At 39.4% G+C, this 16,298-nt stretch overlaps 1 protein-coding gene and 1 pseudogene across 2 annotated transcripts in view; one reads left to right on the top strand and one right to left on the bottom strand.

Moving 5' to 3' along the window:
- The window catches only part of LOC149239681 (zinc finger (CCCH type) helicase family protein), a 319,676-nt gene that overhangs the window by 55,002 nt on the left and 248,376 nt on the right, over positions 1 to 16,298 (bottom strand). The gene's annotated exons all lie outside the window — the stretch shown is intronic.
- The window catches only part of LOC149239682 (alanine--tRNA ligase, chloroplastic/mitochondrial pseudogene), a 53,172-nt pseudogene continuing 48,654 nt past the window's right edge, over positions 11,781 to 16,298 (top strand).

The raw sequence follows: 16,298 nt of genomic DNA, 5'->3' as shown, positions 1-16,298 counted from the left end.
GTGCATCCTTAGCAAAGCATCACAAACCCATAACCTGCATGCTAGATCTCACACTTCATCAGCTATTCAATACTTGCACCCCTGGCCTAATGATCTTCTCCTCCTTTTATAGTTTTAGGCCTTTCTCAATACCATGGACCAAAACCACTTAGGACCAATACCTTGGACCAAATACCTGGTATCAATGCCTCGAACTAGATACCTTGGACCAATACCATGGACCAAATACCTCAGACCAAAACTTAGTTTTCCAAGATATACGCTCCTTTACTTCTATGAAAGTGTGTGTACGTTATACGCTCTTTTTGGTCTATTAACCCGTGTGTATACGCTCCTTTGTCAAGATGAACCTGCGTATACCTCTCTCTAATCATTAATTCTTTGCTATTGACCTGCTGCACTATGATTTGACATTTGAGTGAGTTGCCATCAAGGACAACACCTGTATCATAATGCCAACATTTGGACCTTTAACATATTAGTAATATTTTCTTCAAAAGCATATATCTTATTAAGCAATTTTATCTTGTGGTTATCTTGATATCTTGTTAGTAACTTAGCACTTGTTAACTTGGCACATTCTCTTGTGGTTAAGGATTGTGTCTTAATTTCCGTTAACAAGTACTTGTCATTATCATAACTAAGTACCTTAAAACATTGAGCAATCTTAACCTAGGAATCACTCAAATCATTTTGCATTTCATCCTAAGGCTAGTATTACACTAATAATTTACCTTCAAGCACAAGCTTCGTTGATAGACTTCTAGGGCCACCCTTCTCATCTAGCTTGAGGGGCTTAGCAACTCTTCAGTGGTTAACATGGTGACCTTGCAGTCATCAGAGACACAGTATCTGCAGTGCCGCAGGCATTGGGTGATAGGAGCCTAACAGAAGGTATCGTTAATCAAGCCTTTGCTTACTTCTTGTTGGCCTCCTTCCCACAACATACCTTGGAGCCTAGCTTCAAAACAATTAAGGGAAGGTCATACTTAGATTAAGCATTTAACTTAAAAGTGACCAAGATCCTTACATTTAATCTAGATCTTAAGACTTGCATCTCATATAGGTTAGTGAAGCATCTAAGTAGTGGTCGTCCATCCAGTTACTTGGTCTTAAATCATAATAAGCAAGAACTTTGACTCCATAAGGCACTGGTGTCATATCTGAATCTACTATAATCTTTGAGTCTTGCTAAAATTAACCAAGTAGCTAGGCCACTCAACAGTGTCTCCCGGGCTGGTTGGTTGCCAAATTACCTTCCACCTTCACAACTCCATAGGCACTGTTACCGCTCAAACTAGCAGGGGACCTAGAGGGAATTCCTAAAGGGTCAAATGCTAGACCAAGGGCAACAAATGGAGACTTAGCCCACTATCACCTCAGCTAAGGCTCCTTACTATTTACGAACTTTCACCGATGGGAGGAGACACGGTATATATGGAGTCACAACTGAAAGATAAAATAACAAATGGATATAAAGTGACCCAACAATCCCTTTTTAAAATATGGTCAAGAATGGAGCTTGCTTGCTTTTTAAGCAAGGTACAATGTCTTCTAAGAGAAAGATGTGGGGATTTGAGTGTTAGGTTTAGGAAATATGACTTGTGAAAGAGTTTCCCAATCCCTAAGATCCTTACTGAAATTGGTATCCCAGAGGCTCTCGAAGAATTGTCTTTTCAAAGGAGTGGGACCACACGGGACCAAGTGGACCCAGCCTAGGTTAAGAGACAAGAATTTAGCAACCAATGATGTTCTTAACCCAAACGAGGGGGAAAGGATCAAAGAAAGGATTTTTACTTAACGGTGTCGAATTGATTCTATGAGGCACTAGCCTTCGGGATACTAGGGCAAAGTTTGAGCTCGAAGCTAGGGCTTGGGTTATCTCACAACTCCACCATCAGAATGGCTTCAAAATTGAAAGAGGCCTTGAGGACATATCAACGCAGGAGAGGCTAGGAGATCAAACTTTTTGGAGGGTTATTTTGTCGAGAAAATGATTCCCTTGGTGACCCAACTTGGCTAGACCTACAAGGTGAAAAAGAGTTGATTTTTGAGTGACCACCTCTTGGTAGATCAGTGCCTTAGTTTTGGGAGAATGGAGTCTAGGATAAATATGAATGAGGAACTTGTTTCTTACTCAAGGAGGCCTTAAGACTACCTCACTTTCCTTATAGGACAAAGGGAAGCAACCTTATAGCTTTATACTTCGACTTGCAAAAGGTGATGGCTTATCAAGATGAATTCGTTGATAGAATTATCCCTAGGAAATTTCATTCAAAATTACATGGCCCATACATTGAGAGATGTTATATAGAGACAAAATTCCACAATTTAGGCAGTAAATGCATGCAACAATTAACCCTAAAAATAGTGAAATTCCCAATCCAATGCATATGACAAAGTAAAACAAGAATAACATAAAAAGCATGTACTTACACATAATGGAAAATATCCAACCATCCACATTTGAAAATAGAGAAGCTCCAAGATAAGATAAACCAAATCCAAACATCAAAAGTCATCCATAAAGCTCCAATTCATCCTCCAAGAAAAAGTGTGAAATCTCAAGAGAAAGAAGAGATCAAATCCAAAGTGATGATGAGAAAATGAACTCATATCACTTGTATTTATACACTAATGAAGAGTTCGAATTAGTCTCTAAGGCCTACATAAGCCCCAAAAATCAAATAATGTGCTAATAACCTAACTTTTGGTGACAAGCCCACCAAACTAGCTCATAAACGAAATAATAAGCCTCTCAAGAGATCAGATGATAAATAATACATGTCATATGGCCCTCCAAGAGGCTTGATGAGGTCCATAGGTGCCATAATGAAGAATAGGACCCTCAAAAGTGATGGACAAGGGGTTGGCCCCTTGTTCTCAAACACTAAACCTGTGGTGCTCCCAGTGGGTGTGGGGGCACAATAATAACCTCATCGGTCTCCAAATGAATTGAAGATGCCTATAGATCATCTATAAGAGCTCTGATGATAGTGTAGGTAATGCCACATCATCCTACAAGTCCTAGGTCAGTTGCCAAGTGCATGGTACATCTGTGAGGCCAGTTGGGCAAAGGTGAACCAAAAGTATCTTCCTCGTCCAATAGGTGAACCTCGAGAAATCTTTGAACATCCTCAGAAATCCATGGAGTGTTGTCCACTGTTGTGGAGGCCCATAGCTCTCAACACACACCCTACATGTGCCAATGTATCGCTCTGAAAGGTTAGGACCCCATATAGGGAGACCAAACCCAAGAGGGAGACCATCTGCAATCCCGCATAAGATCCAATGCTTCCCCTAGCCTTCCAACACATTATTTCATAAGAGAAATCAAGTAAATGAGCTTACCAACCATGGACCATAGGTGGGACTTCATAATGGCATGCCCTTCCATAATGGGCTTCGGAATGTGCCAATGTCTCCCAAACCCCAAATGGGGTTAACCAAGTATCCTATTAGGTGGTTTCTACTTCTAAAGGGAATAATATGTTCAAGGTACATCCTTTAAAAGGTGGTGGTATGTGATAGAGAGGTGAATGAAGTAGGGGATGAGAAGGGGCAACCCTGGGCCACATGCTAGGGTACAAGGGTAGATAATAAAAGGGAAGCCCACACTTGGGGTCTATAATGTACAGGAGGGACCAATTGTGGCACATGAGGTGCCCCGACCTTGATTTTTCCACCCTTCTTTATATGCCTTTTGTCTTATCATGATATTTATTTGATTAATTGCTCGAAGATTAAGGGATAAGAACATGATGTGTGAGATATAACAGTGAATACCCCCTTTTAAGGTAGGGTAGTTCAGTGCCCACCAGGGGTTGGGACAATCATGGGTTCCTATATGATGAAGGAAACTTATAGAACCTTTACGAACTAGGGTGATGGTCATGATGATGGGGTAGAGCTCGTGTATTGGCTTTTGCCCACGTGCTAAATGTGTGTCCCAACAATCTTTTTCATTTTGTGGTACATTTTTCCTATTGAATGTGGCCAATTATGCTATTATCTTTCTTTTTAGCTGCATCAACCTCCAGGGCATCATTCCAAGCCTAACCTAAGGTGTGAACAAGGGGAAGGGTAAAACTAACCCTATGTGGACCCAGTCGAGGAATGTGGACCCAGGTGGGAGAAATGATGAATGGGGTAATAATGAGTGGAAAGCAGGTAATATATGCGGATAAGGGAGCAGGACCACGCAACCAAAATCAGGGTTTCCCATGAAATATCATCCCCAAAGCCAAATGGTCATTAAAATAGATCCCATAGGACTAGAATCCAAGGTTAATATCCTAAAGGGGTCTAGGGGACAAGAGCACAGACCTAGCCCATTCTTTCGACTGAATCCCCCCATGCCTAGAAGTGTCCATGATAAGCAAACTACAATACTCAATTACCAAATGACAAGACATACCATTAGGTTCAGGAGGCCCACCTTCAAACATACAATCATGGCAGATGGATGAGGGACCACATGACAGGCTCAAGTGGCGAAGATATGGCACAATGAGCTAGTTGGTGGCTGCAAGGGGATGTCGGCTACCGGTTGAGGACTATCTTGGAGAAAAACAAAAATCTCCTAGGGATATCACCCACAAAATGGTGGGTAACAGGGACTAGCCCCCATAGTCTGTTGTTGGGAAACAGCTAGAACAAAGACATTGGGGATCAGGGTGACAGCCCCCAACCTGTGTCGTTGTCCCAGTGCCTGTACAATCTGAGCGACAACATGCATCATAGCACCATCTAGCAATGTATTGAAAAGAATATTCTTTGCATTGTTTTTTCCAATGTTCATCTAAAGTGAGTTGACAACTTGGCTAGGAGGAAGTGGGATTAGCAGAGGCAGTGGTGGCAGAGGATGAGAAATAACTCTAGATGTTCAACCTCTTTGTTCCTTTAGCTTGTTGGCCTTGATGAAAATACCCAAGAGCAGGAGGAACATAGTGAAAGGGGTCATTGGTGGAAGGGATAGAAGAGGCATCTTGAATCTCAAAATCATCATGCCCACTCTCTTTCATGGCTTGTAAAATTTCCTTCTTCCTTGCAATTTCTTCTTGGAAAGCCTTATTCTCCCCAAACTTCTCAAACTTGACAAGGTATTCTGCCCTAAGAAGACCTATCACTTCCTTTGGTGCATCACATGACTTTACTTGGCCTCTTATCCCAGCCAAGTGTTGTTTGAAACTGAGAATACCCCACCTCCAATAGATTTATTGCAAAATTTGCATATCATTTTCCATCAATCACATCACAATGAGACCATGCAGTGTCCTTGGATTTTGGAGGCATGGTGGCTATAAATATTTGAAATTTGCAAAGAAATCTACAAATTAAAAAAAAAAAAAAAAAAAAAAAAAAAATTGCAACTAAGAAAAATGGAAAACCTAAGATAAATTTGGGAAAAAAATGAGTCATATTTAGCCTACAAAATTTGATAGCAAAGAACTAGAGACTTGATAACAATGTAGCATAGAACACATAAAAAAAGTAAATACATGGATAGCAATGAAATATGGACTTTTTCAAGTGAAAATCCCTACCTGGAAATGCAAACTAGCTTCCTTAGCCTCCTCTTGAAGATGCCAATGTTGGAATTTCTAAGCCTAACTGTTAGAAACCCTCCATGTACCTTACTGATTTATTCCTGCCTACTTGTTCTGTTAATTAACAAGTTATTTACCATGTAAATACTGGAAATAAATACAAGTACATGCTCAACACATTATAGATCATCAACTAAAGGAAAAACAAGCACACAAGTGACACCGTTGTTTTTGGACTAATGTCCCCGGAAAAACCCAATGCGGGAAAACTGCTGCAGCGATCTGAGGGTTTGTATTATTAAGCAGTTTTAGAATACAATCTGGGTGCCAAATCCAGCTCACCAACAGAGAAAAATATCGGCAGTAGTACCTCTCTACTCGGACGCATATATTTCGGCTGAAACCCTGGATAAACACTCCGGCAGATCCACAACTCCAATCTGCCCCACGAAACCCCAGCGTTAGCCTCTCTCTGGCCCAGCATCACTCTAGCTTGGCCTGCGTCAGCCTCTAGAGGCACTGCGTTAGTCCTCTGGCCCTCTCCGTCAGTCACGCTGGCCCTCTGAGGCACTGTGCAGCTCCTCGCTGCCTCTATGTGAGCCCTGGCTGGCTCTGCGTGAACCCTTGGCTGTTTCTGTGTCCCTCTCTCCGGCTACTGCGCTGATCCTCCCGATGCTATCTCTGCCTCTCTGCCTCTATATTCACTGCCCCTCAGCTACAACTCTGATCACTCTCTCAACTTTCTCAGCAAACCCAACCCCAAAAGTCGAAATCTTGATCTCTTGGTGTATTCTCCAAGTGACCCTCAAGCCTCCTCTTATACTTTTCTCGTTGACAAATTAATGGCCGAGATTAAGTCCGTAATCAATGGCTAAGATTAGATCTGGCTTGTTCCATGCCTTTTGGACCATTCTAACACAGTTTTATATTAATTCACATTAATATTTTATTTTCCCCAAGTTTAAACTTAGGAACTCCATTAAAAATATTAATTATTTTAATATATCCCAAACTGTTTAGAATCTGCCCAAACCCTTTCTGGGTATTGGAGATTTCATGTGCCTTAGCCTCTCCACCAATTTTCATGGCTAGAGCACATCCGATGCTACCCCAAATCAACAGACAAGTCTACTAACAGCTCCAAACTATCTCCAAAATAGCTCCTAGTCCAACTAAAAGCCTCCAAGATGACTACTCCACCAAAAACTCAACACTCTCCAAGCTCCCAATGAAACTCACAAAAACTCCAAATGAGATGTGTGAGACAAATGAGAGGGGAGACCTCCTTTTATTGGCTTGGAGGGGGTGTTTTTGGAGGGAAACCAACCCTTAGCTTCCCTCCAAACCACCTTAGAAGCCGCAAAAACGCCTCTCGGTGGGTCCACAGTCGACGTGGCAATGAATCAGCCGATTTATGACGGAATCAGCCAATCTACCCTTAAATCAGCCGATTTCATCATAAACTAGCCAGTTAGGCCCAATTTTTGTGAAAAGAAAGGCAAAATTGGCCCTCAACCTGGTTTCTTGTCCGGTCTAGCTCGTTTAGCTAGTGAACCGGTCGGTTTTAAAACTATGGCACCCATATGTCCTAAGATGGTATGCGAGCATCTTGGAGGAGAATCTTTTAGGACTCATGATTTATGGGACCACCCAGTGTCTATCCCAGGGTTACATGGGAGCAGGAGTGGAAGCGGGGAGCGGGAGCAAGGAGTGACATTTTCAAAAGCTCCCATTTCGAGAGCGAATTTTTGATATAATATATATGTTTATATATTTTGATGCATATATTTCAACAAAAGCATGGAGAGTGATGAATTAGATAGAAAAAACATAAAAACATGGATTAAACCATATAACATCAATCATCTAGAAGTTACAATCTTCATCAAACATGTCCACAAGTTACAAGTTCTCATTTATATGGCATGTAAGGGTGCACATAACCAAAATAGCATCAAGTGCAATCCATCTCTAAACCGAAAATACATCAACAAATAGGCTCTAGATGGCCTCTAGCATCCAAAAAAACCATGATACAACAAATAGCTACATATCATCAAAATCATTGCCTATCTTGGGATATTTGTCATTAATATCACCCTCTAAGTAATTAACATAAGATAGAAAAAATGTAGCATGTCAAGTCAAGATTTTGTTTGAGTGATGGGTACATTTTTAGTAGGGTCATGATAGAGGAGTTCGACAACCAAAGTCACTAACATCAAGGTACTTAGAGAGATTGGTGCTCTTGATTAAATACGAGTCCCATACCCTAGTACATGAAAAAATCCAATGGAAACATTACAATCCCCCCAATCTTGAAAAACTAATAAGTCAATTGGATTTTTAGTGAGATCGAAAATTCTACTTTCTCCATATGAAGTCCAATGAGGTTGAAACCACTCTCAAACATCCTGAGTCATTTCACAGTAATGTTATAAATTTAAGTAAAAGGATGACATTATTTCCTATATATTTATTTATAACATTGCCTTCCTCCTCAAAAAGCTTTGTCCTCAAAGCTTTTTCAGTTTCAAATGTCTTCTGGTTTCGGAACAGTCATCTTCGTCGATACAAGTTGATATGATCTTCTAAGTGAAAAACAAAACTGTCGCACTGAGAAGGGATCAGACGACCCTAGATTAATCTTTTGTGGAATATTCTAATCACTGGAATTTTGTAACGAATTGTCATCATAGGGCTAGATTGAGGTTACATCAGTTTGTTGTTTCTATTCTAACTCGTCTTGATACGTAACTTGGTCGAGTTGTCTACTTTCATGATTCGGATGTCGATAGGGAACTTTTTTGGTTTGACTTTCCCTTATTAGGTGTGTGGAAATTTTTTGATTTCCTTCTGGTACTATGGTTGTTGAGTTGGTTACAGAACCTTCACTTGGGATGTTTATTATCTGAACTGCAACATCTAAGTGTGTCATTTCTTCAACTTACTTGTCTTCTTGAGTTGTCATATTCACTGGATTGATGTTCGTTTTTTCTTCAACTTGAATTTCTACATTTGAAAATTTCAACACTTCTTTTTCAATAAGTTGTTGCCCCTTGTTTTCCAACAACTTCTTATCCTTCTTAAGCTTCTCAATTTGCGTTAGTAATTTTTCACTATGGTCTCTAAGTCGAGAAACTTCCTCTTTCTTGTCAACAATGATTTTGTCAACTTCCTTTTGCATATTTTGTATCTTTTTTTTACTTTTTTTAAGAATTACTTTTGAGATTTCTTGTATGTCTTCTAGTGTCACCGACTTTGGCTTCAAAGTAACAGTGTGTAGCATTATTTTTCTCTTTTTGTGGGAAAATGTCAAAAAATTATTTTTTGTATTTAGAATAAAGGACCCTAGAGTTTCCATCCAGGGTGAGCCTAAAACAATGTCACCTAGATCACTCCATAGATATTAAACAAAGAATTGTGATATAAAAGTATACTCGCCAATGTTTAATTGTAATTCAGTTACATCATATTGTTTTCTACCCAAGCAGTTTAAACTCTCAATTATATTTGACTCTGGAATCACCAACTGGTTAGCAAGGTTAGAGTTTATATAATTTTTCCCTTCAATGGCAGAGATAGATATAATAACATCTTTTCCTGCAAGGGTCCCTTTAATTTTGAATAGCACTGGAGCAACGCAGCGTGAGGTTCCAAAAAATCTTCCTTCCTTTATTTTCAAACTAGATGCCATTTTGCTTGTCAAGATGAACTTCGTCAATGATACTTCGATTGGGACTTTTGAGTTGAATTTAAGATTTTTGACTCTTTTATACTTTCACCCTTTTTCCAAAGTATACTCTTTTTAATAATTACTTCTATATTTTTTTAAAATTTAACTTTAATAATATTTTTATTTTTCCTTCTAATTAATCTTCCTTCCTTTATTTTCAAACTAGATGCCATTTTGCTTGTCAAGATGAACTTCGTCAATGATACTTCGACTAGGAATTTTGAGTTGAATTTAAGATTTTTGACTCTTTTATACTTTCACCCTTTTTCCAAAGTATACTCTTTTTAATAATTACTTCTATATATATATATATATATATATTATATACTTTCACCCTTTTTCCAAAGTATACTCTTTTTAATAATTACTTCTATATATATATATATATATATATATATATATATATATATATTTTAAATTTAACTTTAATAATATTTTTATTTTTCCTTCTAATTGTTTTGTATATATAAGCCCCCTTTTTAAAACTTTTTCTCCACTTCTTTTAATTTTTTTAACAAACCCCTATAAAACACTTGAATAATTCTTCCCAAACCTTCTATAAAATAATCTTATCTTATTTATTAATTTCCTTTTCAGTTATTTCTCCTGCATCCACTTATATAACTTGGTATTTTATGATATAAATATTACTTTTATTTCCCTTTTTGTATATGGTAAAGTTGTTTCTAAGTCATTAATCAAAGTTTTGATAAACTTTTAACTTTACCTTCTGCCTTTTTGTTTTTTAATACCTTTCAAATATAAAAAAAAATCACGAAGGCCAATGATTTTTCTTATTCAACCGTTAGTTTCTTTTATATGTATAAACATAAACCGTTGTGTTGATTGGTTGCAACTTCTGCCAAACAACACAAGTGTACGGATTTGTGTAAAGCATAGTATTCAAAACCGGTCTTGCTAACTGGTTACCGGTCTTGCTAACCGGTTACCGGTCTAACCAGCCAGTTAGCAAGCCCACTGGTCGAAACCGACCAAAAAACCCGGTCAGGTCACCCATTTCGCCTTTTTTTGCAATAAACCAGTCCTAACCAGCCGGTTTTTAGCAAACTAGCCAGTTTCGTCCTAAATGAGCCAGTTGGATGCACGCCCACCGTCAATTAAAATTTTATTTTTAACTGACTGATATAAAGCTTTATGTCTCAATTTCCAAGGAAGTTGATGACTGAATTCTCTATTAGAGAGTGGATTAAGATGAGCTAATTCTGATGCGTTAGAAGTGATAACAGAATCTTCCTCTGATAATGAAACAACAGGAGCAATCAATTCCAACATACGTTGGTTGCTTTGTATTTTAAGATACTTGATATTCTTTTGTACATGGAGTAATTGTTTGAGTGCACAAAAACAAGCAAACTACAATCATTGGTCTTCAAGGGCTCTCAATCTTTCCTCACAGACTTTGCTAAACACTTCCCTAGCAGAATTCTTAGTTGAAATATATACAATCTGACACCTTTTGAAGAAACAAAATGCCACCTAATCATCAATATCATAGGCACCTGTTGATTTTAATCCACATAAACAATGCACAATATGATATATAGCACTACACTAAAATTAAAATACAATGTTTAATGGAGAGCTATGATGATACATCCCACTAACAAATTTACACAGGATGCTACTCTAGTCTCCAACAAAGAAAGGAAATATGTCTTCACAACTATTTGTTCATGGTGCAACTTGAAAAGTTAGGAAGTGGTTGACACCTTCAAACGCAGAATTTGTGGAACAAAAAATCTCCCATACATCCAAGGAGCCTTGGCACATGTTCAAGTGACAAGGAATTTCTGCTCTCCTTCCCCATTTTACCCTCCAATACATGACTTAAACAAAAGGAATGCCCTTTTAAAACATCGAAATAAGAAAATAAATTGACCAAATGAACTTACCCTTTAAGTTGTTTTTGGACTTTATAGGCCATTTAGATCCTCATTGCTTATGTATTTTGCTATTTTGTCAATGATATGTATTGCACTCGGTGCCATTTTGATATATTCACCTTTACATGGTATATAAATGAGCAAACTTTGCATATTTTGTCTCTATTGGCTTGGAATCATGGTTTTACATCTTAAAAATAGTTTTGTTTCATTAAAAATTAATTATTTAATGTATTTTTCTAAAACCAATTCGTTTAGACCAAACTAGTCCCGATTAGACCGGTTCCAGTCGGTAAACCGGTTCATTAGGTGGACCGGTCCGGTGACCGGTTCCGGTTTTTAAAAACACTGGTGTGAAGGGGCACGAACTAACACGAAGGTTGCGACTCTCATTGATAATGGTGGTTCGATGCATGGTAAGGAATTCGCCAGCTGTAGTAGCAGGACTCGAACAACAGTTGCAGGCAACATGGCGGGCAGAATGAAAGGCAACGAGGGTTGGAACGGCCATGCAATGTCGGTCAACAAAGGAAAAAAAATCAACTAGGCGGTGGTAGCAATGCAAGTCAGTGATAATGGAAACGTCGAGTAATGTCGATGAGGCGAACAGAATACAAGGGGAAGCGGTTTGTAGATGGTTGCAACAGTGGAGGCGGAGGTACGCTGGGTGGCTCGTGCCTGCCTGGCCATAGTGTTGCAGTGGCGTGGGAAGTCAAGGCACTGCTGGTTGGCTGCAGCGATGGTTGTGGTGGTGTATGGCGGCTAGTTTGGGTAGAAGGCGGCAATTGTTGGAGAGGGTCGGGTGGCTTCGGGCAACAACGATGACAGACGATTAACAACAATGGCCCAGGTACTAGTTTTTTTTAATTATTTTTTTTTATTATTATATAGAAAAAAATTCAATAATTTTTTTTTCCTTTTTTTAATAATTTTCTTGTTTTATACTATTTTTTTTTTAACTCTTCAAATGGCCACAGGCCTATCAGCAGTATGTAGAATCTCCAGAAACTGGTAGCGAAACGTTTTAATGGCAACGATATTGACGAATTTGATGGTCAAGGACCTTGATCAGAGAAGGTGGCTCTTGTGCAGTGGTTAAGCAGCCTAAAGGACCGAACTGCTCTAATACCAAATGAAGCGAACAAAGTTCATACTTCCCGTTAAATACTCTAGAAGACTTGGAATATAAAGATATCCATGAGGATAAAAATATTATATATTAAATGTGTGAGTAAGAATGATTATACAAAAGAGAGTGAGAGGTTTGCTTGGGTGCCATAGGATTGTTGGAGGGCAGCATATTGGCTATCCAAAGTAGCCCTAGACGAGCTATCTTGAAAGACGAAGAGCAGCTGAAGGTTGGGTGAAGGATGGTGCCGAAGTGCAACACTCTGACGAACAATAGTTGTTGCTAGCCTGGCAGATTGGAGCTCGGATGTTGGCCAGCCTAGAGGAGAAGATTGGATCAGCCCATGTACACTCTATAGATGGACATGCAGCAGTGTTAGGTGGCAGCCCTCCTGGAGTCTCGATGTGTAGGGCCTTGATGGACTAAGGCACTATTAGTGAGCTGTACTGGTGCGATGGATGAGTAGAACAAGATACAACATAGAAGTGTTGTAACCAAGTTTATCAATGTATCTTGTAACCATAGACTGTTGTATTTATCAGATTTAGATTAATATAACAAATATTGGTGATTGTACAATTTTGTTTAAAACAGTGTATCATTGTGCATATTGATATACTACTTTATATTTCCACTGTACAAAGTAGTTTATGGTTGAGATTCTTGCTTTGGTAGCGTTAGTGACTTTAAGACTCTAACCTAGACCCAAGGTCATGGAAATTCAACATTGGAGACCCATGACGTCGCTTGTGTGCCCTCACACTCATTGGGAGGACCATAGGTATATTGTTTAGAGAACAAGGGGTCAACCCCTTGTCCACTACTTTTGGAAGTCCTATTCATCATTATGACACTTACGGACTTCATCAGGCTTCTTAGAAGGCCCAACGATATGTATTATTGATCATTCAACCTCTTGAGAGGCTTATTATGTTGTTTATGAGCTTGTTTAGTGGGCTTGTCACCAAAGGTTAGTTATTTTGCACATTATTGTATTTTAGGGACTAATGTAGGCCCAAGTAGATAAATCGAACTCATTAGAAGTGTATAAATAGAAGTCATGAGGATTCATTTTAGCATCATCACTTGGTTGGACTTGTATCTCTTTAGATACTTACGCTATTCCTTCTTCGCCGACAAAATTTTGGAGCATGAAATGAATTTTGATGTTTGGATTATCTAGTCTTGTCTTGGACTTTCTTGATTGGCAATTTGTTGATGGTTGAGATTCTTGCTTTGGTAGCGTCAGTGATTTTAAGACTCCAACCTAGACCCAAGGTCATGGAAATTCAACATTGGAGACCCATGAGGTCGCTTCTGTGCCCTCACACCGATTAGGAGGACCATAGGTTTATTGTTTAGAGAATAAGGGGTCAACCCCTTGTCCACTACTTTTGGAAGTCCTATTCATCATTATGACACTTATGGACTTCATCGGGCTTCTTAGAAGGCCCAACGATATGTTTTATTGATCATTTGACCTCTTGAGAGGCTTATTATGTTGTTTATGAGCTTGTTTGGTGGGCTTGTCACCAAAATTTAGTTATTTTGCACATTATTGTATTTTAGGGCCTAATGTAGGCCCAAGTAGCTAAATCGAACTCATTAGAAGTGTATAAATAGAAGTGATAAGGATTCATTTTACCATCATCACTTGATTGGACTTGTATCTCTTTAGATACTTTCGTTATTCCTTCTTGGTGGACAAAATTTTGGAGCATGGAATGAATTTTGATGTTTGGATTATCTAGTCTTGTCTTGGAGTTTCTTGATTGGCAATTTGTTGATGGTTGGATATATTCTCTTACATGTATGTACAAATTTAATGTTATTCTTTCTTTTACTTTGTCACATACATTGATAATGGGATTTCCGCTTACTAGGGCTAATTGCTGCATGCATTATTGCAAAATTGTGGAATTATTGTTTCTAGATAGCATCTCTCTATGTATGGCCAATGTATGTTGAACGAATTTTCCTAGGGATAATTCTATGGTTGAATTCATCTTGATAAACCATCTCATCTTGCAAAACAAAGTATAAATCTTTAAGGTCACTCTCTTCTGCCCTAATTCTAAGCGAAGTAGTCCTTCAAACCTCTTTGACCTAGAAACAAAGTTCATTCTCATTATTCTTCTTGACTCCAATCTCCCCAAAGGATAAGGCAATGGTACACCATAAGGTGATCACTTTAAGAACCATTTTTCTTCACCTTTTCTTCTTTATTCTAGGTCTAGCCACATTAGGGATCCTAAGGGATCATTTTCCCGACAAACTACCCATAGAAAAAATTCGATCTCTTGGGCATTTCTGCGCTGGTGTGTCTCCTAGGTCTCCTCTGAATTTCAAGGAATTCCGGAGATGGGATTGTGAGATATCACAAGCCCTAGCCTTGAGACAGATTTTTGCTCTAGGTTTCCCTAGGCTAGTACCTCATAAGGATCATTTTAGCACCTTTGAGTGAAGACCCTTCTTTGATCCCTTTCTCTTCCTTGTTTAGGTCAAGCTCATCATTGGTTGTTGAACTTCCTCCTCTTGACCTAACTTGGGTCCACTTGGTCCTATGTGGTCCCATATCTTATCAAAGTCAACTCTTCTCAAACCACTTAGGAAACCAAGTTCCCCAAGGATTTTAGGGTTTAGGAAGCTCCTTGACAAAGTCACATTCCCTAAGCCAAGCCCTCAAATCCCTATTTCCCTATCCTAGAGAACCTTGCAAGTCCCACTCTTGAGTCTCTCCTAGGAAAGGGTCATCGAGATCACCTCACATCCATCTTAGTTGATCTATGCTTCATAAGTGATTCTCTATATACCAATTCTCCTCCCATCGGTGAAAGTCCGCAAAGAGTAAGAAGCTTTAGTTATGGTGACAGTGGGCTTTAGCTTCATTGTTTCTCTTGTTGATTTGTGTAGCTTGGGAAGTACTCCAAGCCCTAGTGTTCGAGGGTTGGAGGTCAAAGAGCCACAAGTAGGCTTGTGGACTTAGAACCCAAGCCTGGGGTTTTGCACCCAATCGTATTTGGGGAAATTTTGTAAGCACATTTCTAAATGTGATGACATGAGACGATAGAGGCGGAAAGGAGAATCCAATGCTTCGAGAATCGTCGAATTCCGAGTTCTAGAAGTGGAGAAATGAACTTTTGAAGTTGACAAGTAATTATTGGTTTTCAAGTCATGTAGGCTTGATGTAAATTAGTCCAATAGATGTGTTTCTTCATCTATTCGTTGGAGCCCCTCTTTAGGCTATAAAAAGAGGGTGATGGCATGTTGTTTTGATCATCCATTTTGGTGCAATGTCCTCTCAAGAAAGAGCTCTGAGATTTCCCTAGCCGCAGAAAGGAGGAGAGGCCCTAGACAGCGTGGAGGAGATCCGAATTTTTGTGATGGAGGCCAAGTGAGCAGCAGAAGCAGCAAACTATCTTTAAGTTGAAAAGAGGGTCGAGATTGTTGTTCTAGAGGCCGAGTAGCCTTGCTGGTGGGCCAAGCTGCTTAGGGTCAAAACGTTGTGTGTTGGAGTGTGTTTGGGCACCGAAAAGGGGGACTATCTCACGGTTTAGGGTTGTTGTGCTAGGTCGCAAGCCTTAGCACACAGCTGGAGCTGCATAAAGGGGTGTCAAGGGTGGACTAGTCACTTAAGAAGGCAGCGTGGGTGAGGAAGAGGCTTCCCAAGGTATGTCGTAGCCCCTTGAGGGTTTTTTTGGGAACTATCATAAGGGTTTAGGGTTGCAACACGTGACCTAACCAGGGTTATCAAAAACGCAGAAGTAAACACCACCACAACAACGTTATGGAGGTATGTTGGGTCCTTGATTTGTGGACCAAAGCGTGGATCAGTTGATGGGCTACTTGTAGAAGGCCATAGGAATTGTTTGGAGGAGCCAACGTGGATTGTTGGGAGCCCTACCAAGCAGCCAAGGTGACAGCAAGCACATCAGATTTGAAGGCAAGAGAACAACAACAAGGAGTGCTGCAAATGTCCC

This window comes from Pinus tabuliformis, chromosome 8 (assembly GCF_031772625.1).
Source record: "Pinus tabuliformis cultivar Carrire ecotype Pingquan chromosome 8, CPIR1, whole genome shotgun sequence".
In the NCBI taxonomy this organism is placed as follows: Eukaryota; Viridiplantae; Streptophyta; class Pinopsida; order Pinales; family Pinaceae; genus Pinus; species Pinus tabuliformis.
This window is presented reverse-complemented; position numbering and strand designations above follow the sequence as displayed.